Below are 8,172 nucleotides of genomic sequence, written 5' to 3' on the forward strand. Positions count from 1 at the left end.
GTGCCCCGCCCACAGTGCTCTGCCCGCTGGGACAGGCCAATGCCCCTGACTCACAAGACAGCACCTTCTGCCCAGCTGCTCAGCAGCTTTGGGCCAGCAGGACCAGACCGGGAAGGCAAACTCGCAAATTCCATTTCTGGCTCATCAGCGACTCATTTTCAGAACTCATCCTCTGGGGAGCTTGTTAAAAGGCCCTTGGCATCCCCAGGAGGGGGGCTCAATTGGCCTTTATGAATGAACCGCTCCAGAGAAATCAATAAACATGTCATTCAGGTCAAGTAAACAAACTCGTTTTCTCCCTGGGGCTTAGAGCAGGGCAGCGAGCCTCCCCGTGGGCAGGGGGCTTCCGAGAAGCTGCTTTGTCTGAGCCCAGCCCTGGCTGCAGGTCAGCGTCCTTGGTAGGGCCCTGGCTCCCTTTGAACTCCTGGCAGACCCACCCCTACCTCCTGGTCCCCAGCCCTTTTCTTGAGAGGCCAGTTCCCAAAGTAGAAGCAGCTTCTCTGATATTTTATGATTGGGAAAGATCCTATAGAGAATTCTTTCTTGACTTCTGCACTGCCACCTTTTCTCTTCCTCATTGATTGACTCAGAGGACATTGATTAAACACCTACTGTGTGCCAGTCACATATGTCCTAGGGGCAGAGACTCAATGATGCGTAAGACCTGGGCTTTTGTCCTCAAGGGACTCACACTGTACAGTGGTTCCTCCTGCCCCAGGATCACTGGAGAAGCTTTGAAAACACACAAATCCCCAAACCATCCACACACGTGTGACATTGGAGGTCCACTCATGCCCATTCACCTTCTCTCATACTCACCTTCGATGGTGCTATTATCAAATTTTTATATTTCAAAATCTGACTTTTTTTTTTTTTTTGAGACGGACGCTCTGTCGCCCAGGCTGGAGTGCTGTGGTGCGATCTCAGCTCACTGCAACTTCGGCATCTTGGGTTCAAGTGATTCTCCTGCCTCAGCCTCCAGAGTAGCTGGGATTACAGGCATGCACCACCACACCCGCCTAATTTTTTTTTTTTTTTTTTTATTATACTTTAGGGTTTTAGGGTACAAGTGCACAATGTGCAGGTTTGTTACATATGTATCCATGTGCCATGTTGATTTCCTGCACCCATTAACTCGTCATTTAGCATTAGGTGTATCTCCTAATGCTGTCCCTCCCCCCTCCCCCCACCCCACAACAGTCCCCGGAGCGTGATGTTCCCCTTCCTGTGTCCATGAGTTCTCATTGTTCAATTCCCACCTATGAGTGAGAACATGCGGTGTTTGGTTTTTTGTCCTTGCGATAGTTTACTGAGAATGATGTTTTCCAGTTTCATCCATGTCCCTACAAAGGACACGAACTCATCATTTTTTATGGCTGCATAGTATTCCATGGTGTATATGTGCCACATTTTCTTAATCCAGTTTATCGTTGTTGGACATTTGGGTTGGTTCCAACTCTTTGCTATTGTGAATAGTGCTGCAATAAACATACGTGTGCGTGTGTCTTTATAGCAGCATGATTTATAGTCCTTTGGGTATATACCCAGTAATGGGATGGCTGGGTCAAATGGTATTTCTAGTTCTAGATCCCTGAGGAATCGCCACACTGACTTCCACAATGGTTGAACTAGTTTAAAGTCCCACCAACAGTGTAAAAGTGTTCCTATTTCTCCACATCCTCTCCAGCACCTGTTGTTTCCTGATTTTTTAATGATGGCCATTTTAACTGGTGTGAGATGGTATCTCACTGTGGTTTTGATTTGCATTTCTCTGATGGCCAGTGATGAGGAGCATTTCTTCATGTGTTTTTTGGCTGCATAAATGTCTTCTTTTGAGAAGTGTCTGTTCATGTCCTCTGCCCACTTTTTGATGGGGTTGTTTGTTTTTTTCTTGTAAATTTGTTTGAGTTCATTGTAGATTCTGGATATTAGCCCTTTGTCAGATGAGTAGGTTGCAAAAATTTTCTCCCATTGTGTAGGTTGCCTGTTCACTCTGATGATAGTTTCTTTTGCTGTGCAGAAGCTCTTTAGTTTAATGAGATCCCATTTGTCGATTTTGGCTTTTGTTGCCATTGCTTTTGGTGCTTTAGACATGAAGTCCTTGCCCACGCCTATGTCACCCGCCTAATTTTTGTATTTTTAGTAAAGACAGGGTTTTGCCATGTTGGCCAGGCTGGTCTGGAACTCCTGACCTCAGGTGATCCTCCTGCCTCGGCCTCCCAAAGTGCTGGGATTACGGGCATGAGCCACTGTACCCGGCCTCAAAACTTGATCTTTTTTTTTTTTATTGTAATTTAGGTTTTAGGGTACATGTGCACAATTTGTTACATATGTATCCATGTGCCATGTTGATTTCCTGTACCCATTAACTTGTCATTTAGCATTAGGTATATCTCCTAATGCTCTCCCTCCCCCCTCCCCCCAACCCCACAACAGTCCCCGGAATGTGATGTTCCCCTTCCTGTGTCCATGAGTTCTCATTGTTCAATTCCCACCTATGAGTGAGAACATGCGGTGTTTGGTTTTTTGTCCTTGCGATAGTTTACTGAGAATGATGTTTTCCAGTTTCATCCATGTCCCTACAAAGGACACAAACTGATCATTTTTTATGGCTGCATAGTATTCCATGGTGTATATGTGCCACATTTTCTTAATCCAGTCTATCGTTGTTGGACATTTGGGTTGGTTCCAACTCTTTGCTATTGTGAATAGTGCCGCAATAAACAATTCAATTAGGAAAAGAGGAAGTCAAACTGTCTCTGTTTGCAGATGACATGATTGTATATCTAGAAAACCCCATTGTGTCAGCCCAAAATCTCCTTAAGCTGATTAGCAACTTCAGCAAAGTCTCAGGATACAAAATCAATGTACAAAAATCACAAGCATTCTTGTAAAACTTGATCTTAAAAAATAAATGTAAAAGGTAGACTTAAAAAAAACTCACAAACTTTACCTCTTACAGACACAACATACTCAAAATGTTGCGTTTATAGGTTAATGGAGTTATGGTGACACTGAAAATTCTTCCTGTGTTGGCATCTGACAGAGGATTTGAAACTGAACGTTGAACTCATGTTAGGAAAGTGAAGCAGCAGGTTCTCTGGAGAGAGATGATCTCTGCGTAGCAGAAATGGAGTTCCCCCAAGGGAAGCTAGTCTGGCCGCTGGGGCGCTGGCTTCCTCACACAGACACCAGAGAGGGAGCTTGCTTCCACATTGTCATCTGAAGATTTCTCATCATTAGCCTCTCTCAGCGCACGCAGAATGGGACATGGTGGGTCTGCAGAAAAGGAAACAGTGTTTCCAGATCCTCAAGGCCTTCTAGACACACACTTAGTGCATTAAAGGAAAATTATTCACAGTCTAAATGGGTTAAAAGTACTTCTGCAGTATAAGTGTAGTTTTAAAGCTAAGAAATATGTTCATTTTTCTTCTCAAGGCATATTAAAATTAAATTTAAAAAGTCAATTCTGGACAATCAGACTTATTGTAATAAAAAGACTATCAGGAATTTATTACCTTACACAGTGAGACACAACATGAGAGTCAGAGAGAAAATCTCAACAGTCTTTGGTTTGGTTCCTGGTTCCAAGTGTTCTGAGGCCCAGTCATATTTCCGCTGAGTTTCGTAAGACACCCATATATATTAATGTTTAAAATTGCCCTCTTTGGCTGAGCAAGTTTAAATTGGTTTGCTGTGGCTACTTGCAACTAAAAAGAGCCTTAACTAGCACAGACCTGAAAGAATTCTGAAACACTTTCTAAGAGTCAGTTGGGCTGCTTTTGGCTGCAAGTAAGTAAATTAAAATTTAATTCACTTAAGAGGTTTCCCACTCCTTCTCTCATTTAACAAGAAGTCTGCAGGTTGATTATACAAGACATAATTATATCCTCAGAGAACCAGGGGCTTTCCAATTATGGGCTTTTGTTCTGAGGCTTGTTCTCTTGTGGTCACAAGATGGCTGCCACAGCAACAGTCCTCACACATCCTCTGTGAGCAGGAGGGATGTCTTCTTCTCACCTCACACATCCTCTATGAGCATGAAGGCTGTCTCCTCCTCACCTGTCTTTTCTTTTTTTTAAACCAGAGAGAAAAACTTTTCCCAGAAGTCATTTCAGCCAACTTCCTCCCAGCTCCCACTGGCCAGAATTGGGTCACGTGACCAGCTCTAGCTGCAAGAGAGGCTGGGAAAGTGACCAGCTGCCATTTTCAGCCTCTGCGGTAGAGGCAGGTTGGCTGTACACAGGCAACAAATGGTGCCTGCCACACCATTACTTCTCAATCACCACTGCAGAGTAAGAGGAAGATAGATACTGTCCAAATGACAATCTTCATGAATAACACATTTATCCAAGGGAAATATTCCACCTAACATGGTTGCCTAGGCATACCTGGTGGTGGTGTACTTGGGGCTACACATGGGCTGCCTCTACTGTGTAGTGAGATACTGGTTTTGAACTGTCAGCTGGGAGGTTTAGGTTTCTGGTGTTTTCTTCCTCTCCTTGACCCTTCCCTTCAGTTGGCCGGGCTTTTCAGTTCATTGACTCAGGGAAGGGGAAATGCAGAGAGAAAAGGAACAAATTCTTGGCTTTGAGTTTCAAAAACAGACTAGAAATGACTCCCAGTGATGGGGGAAAAGGAGAGAGACAGAGGGAGAGCGGCTGGCGGGGAAGAGGACAAGGAGTGGGCCCTGGAGAGACCATGTGGATGTGAGAGGAGTCAGGTCCATCTCATGGCAGCCTCCACTCCCGAAGGAACTGTCTGCAGCAGAACCCACAATGCCGAGTGGAGCTGAGCTTGTGCCTACCGATGACCCAGTCTCTGTGAGCACACACGTGGGTCTTCCCATTCATGGCAGCAGAAGCATTGCCCACCGACCAGCCACCTGGCATGGTGCTTTCTGTGTCCTTGGGGACAGTTCCCTCCCTCCCTCCCTCCCTCCCTCCCTCCCTCCCTCCCTTCCTTCCTTCCTTCCTTCCTTCCGACCTTCTTTTTTCTTTCTTTCTTTGTCTCTCTCCCTTACCTTCCCTTCCCTCCTTCCTTTCTTCTCTCTTTCTCTCTTTCTTTCTTTTCATCTGGCTCTGTCGCCCAGGCTACAGTGCGGTGGTACAATCTCTGCTCACTGCAACCTCCACCTCCCAGGCCCAAGCAATCCTCCTACCTCAGCCTTCCTAATAACTGGGACTACAGGCATGTGCCACCATGCCCAGCTAATTTTTTAATTTTTTGGAGTGATGGGGTTTCACCATTTGCCCAGGCTGGTCTTGAACTCCTGGGCTCAAGTAATCTGCCTGCCTCGACCTCTCAAAGTGCTGGGATTACAGGCGTGAGCCACCGTGCCTAGTGGAGACAGTCTCTTTTTACATCCCTGGACACTCAAATCCCCAGGCATGGGGTAGAGCTAGGGCTTAGTGGAGTCAGGAGCAAGATGAAAGGCAAGCCCCAGCCACTGTCCCTGTCCCCAGACTTGGTTGGAACTGAACAGAACCAGCTTCTGATGGGCCGCTAAGCTGGGAACATGGAAACTCCTTCTGATCTGATGACAGAGTGGGAGGAGTGCTGGTGGCAGCCACTGGCATGGCTCCAGCAAGGGGGTCATACACTTCAGTTGGCTGAAGTGACGTCTGACGTGGTTCAGTTTAGCATAGACCCAGAGAAGGGTGAACCAAAGACAAGTCCCATCACCTGAACCCGTTTCACACCTTATCAGTCCACACCCCAATCATGGCCCTGCAGCTGGACTCTACACCAGGATGCCTGGTGCAACCCTCCCACACCGCGGGTGCCTCAGCACACTTTTCCCTGAGGACCACTGCTCGGATGGGCTGATCCATGCATGCCTGTAGGGTGGGCTTTTGTTAGGAGCTGAAAGCACTTATTCATCTGTTGTAGCATAGGAGCCCCGTTCTAGTTTGACGATAGGAAAACTGAGGCCCACTGCGGTTACTCATTGAGTTCTTGTGGTGTCTCAGCTCTGCACTAACGTCATTCTCGTATTACTTTGTTTGACTCTTTCAGGAATCCCGTGAGTCTCTGCCTGACTCCATTTTATACATGGAGCAACGAAGGCTCAGAGAGTTTCACGAACTCTCCCAAGGCCACACAGCTGAGTGGCAGAGCTGGATTCAAACCCAGGCCCTCTCACTCCTGCCTGTTTTGCCAGTCTCCCAGTCCAAGGTCACACTGTCACTGAGGAGTGAGCTGAGACCTAATCCCATGACTCTGAGCCCATCCCTAGCATTCCACGTGGCCTTTGCCATCACTTGCAAAGATGCCAAATGGGAGTGGAGCAGGCAGTGGAGAGGAGCGAAGATGGCTGCGTGGAGGGCTCCCTCAGTCCTCTCCCTCAGACCGCAGCCTAGGTGGCCAGAGGCCGCACGTGGCCCTCTCCTCGCGCCCCCACCCCGCCCATTCCTGCTCAGCTGACCCGGGAGAAGGGCTCCCACCGCAAACACCCCACTGTTTACTTGCCCCTGTAGAGGGTGAAAGGCGTCAGGGGCTGGCGGGGAGAGAGCCGTACCAGCCATCACCTGGAATACATTACGGCAGCTGTGACTAATTAAACTTTGATTTCCTCAAATTTCTATCTTCTTGGAAATTCCTTCTGAGCCCGATGGTATTCAAGGCTGTGGCAGAAAGTAAATACCAGGCGAGCCGTGCCACAGGGCCTCCAGGTGGCCCGTTCCCCACCTCGCTCTCCTGCTTTCTCTCTGCCTCCCTCTGTGTTGCTCCTCGAGGTCTCAGAAGAGTGTCCCCTTAGAGGATCTCCAAACCACAGCCCCCAGACGCCGATTTGGTGTTTCCACCCGGGTGAAAAAAATGCTCCCCTCCTGTGCTCCTGGGAGATGGTGGGGATGTGGCAGTGGAGTGTCACACCCTCCACCCACCATGGGATGCCTGGAGGCATGAAGACAGCTGTCTGGGTGGCCTGTGTCCTGGGGTTGCCACCCATAGCTTGCTTTGGGGTCACCTCAGGCTGTCCAGTGTCCTAAGCCAGCCAGCCGAGCAGTGAAACCCAGAGAGAAGACAGCTGGGACCAGAGGGCAGGAAAGTGGCTCACAAGAGGCCCAGCCAAGGGGCCAGATGGCATGTGGGAGCCTGGGTTCTGTGAGGCGCCCACGCTGCCTCTTGTCTGTTCATGAGGGCAGGCTGAAGCCGATGGCCACCATTCACTGAGCATCTATTATGTGCCACGTCCCATGCTGAGTCATTTATGTACTTTCTCTCTAGTCTTCATGGCAGTCCTGGAGGAGAGACAGTAGGACCTTACTTTACAGAGGAGGTCCCTGAGGTCAGAGGAGGGGTTAAGTCACTGGCTGAGAGCCACACAGTGAAGCTGAGAGTCAGATCTGGGTCTGTTTGAAGCCAGCGCCTCCTTCTTACTGCCACCTCACCAGGACTTTACATCTGGAAAGTGCTTTGCATCTTCTACCAAGGTGGGGCTTTGGATGGAATGGAAGGAATGGCATGTCATTTCTCTGCACATCTTGATTTTGTTCCATTCTTTCTTCTTTCTCAAAGTTAAAGAGATTTTAAGTTTTTCTTTCTCAATTTAAAGGCATCAACAATACTTGTTTAGTATAGAAAAACTGGAACACACAGTAAGTGAAAGATGAAAACAAACCAACCAGAAACCACATCTGTTCTCATTCTGGTGCATGTTCTTCCAGATTTTGTGTGTGTGTGTGTGTGTGTGTGTGTGTGTGTGTGTGTGTGTGTGTCTTTCTGTCCATTTGAAAACATTCGTGCAGCATGTGCCATGGAGAGATTGCAATGCTATGGGAGAAACAAGAGAGGTGCAGTGCAGCCTGTGGACTCTCATCTGACACTGACACTGCCCTGGTCGGGTCCCACTCTGCCACTTATTAAATGTGACCTTGGGCCGGGCACGGTGGCTCATGCCTGTAATCCCAGCACTTTGAGAGGCCAAGGTAGGCAGATCACTTGAGGTCAGGAGTTCCAGACCAGCTTGGCCAACATGGTGAAACCCCATCTCTACAGAAAAAAAAAAAAATGAGCCAGGCGTGGTGGTGCATGCCTGTAATCCTAGCTATTTGGGAGGCTGAGGTGGGAGGATTGCTTGAACCTGGGAGGTGGAGGTTGCAGTGAGCTGAGATCATGCCGCTGTACTCCAGCCTGGGTGACAGAGCAAAACTCCATCTCAAAAAAAAA

The sequence above is a fragment of the Symphalangus syndactylus genome, chromosome 22, assembly GCF_028878055.3.
Source record: "Symphalangus syndactylus isolate Jambi chromosome 22, NHGRI_mSymSyn1-v2.1_pri, whole genome shotgun sequence".
NCBI lineage: Eukaryota > Metazoa > Chordata > Mammalia > Primates > Hylobatidae > Symphalangus > Symphalangus syndactylus.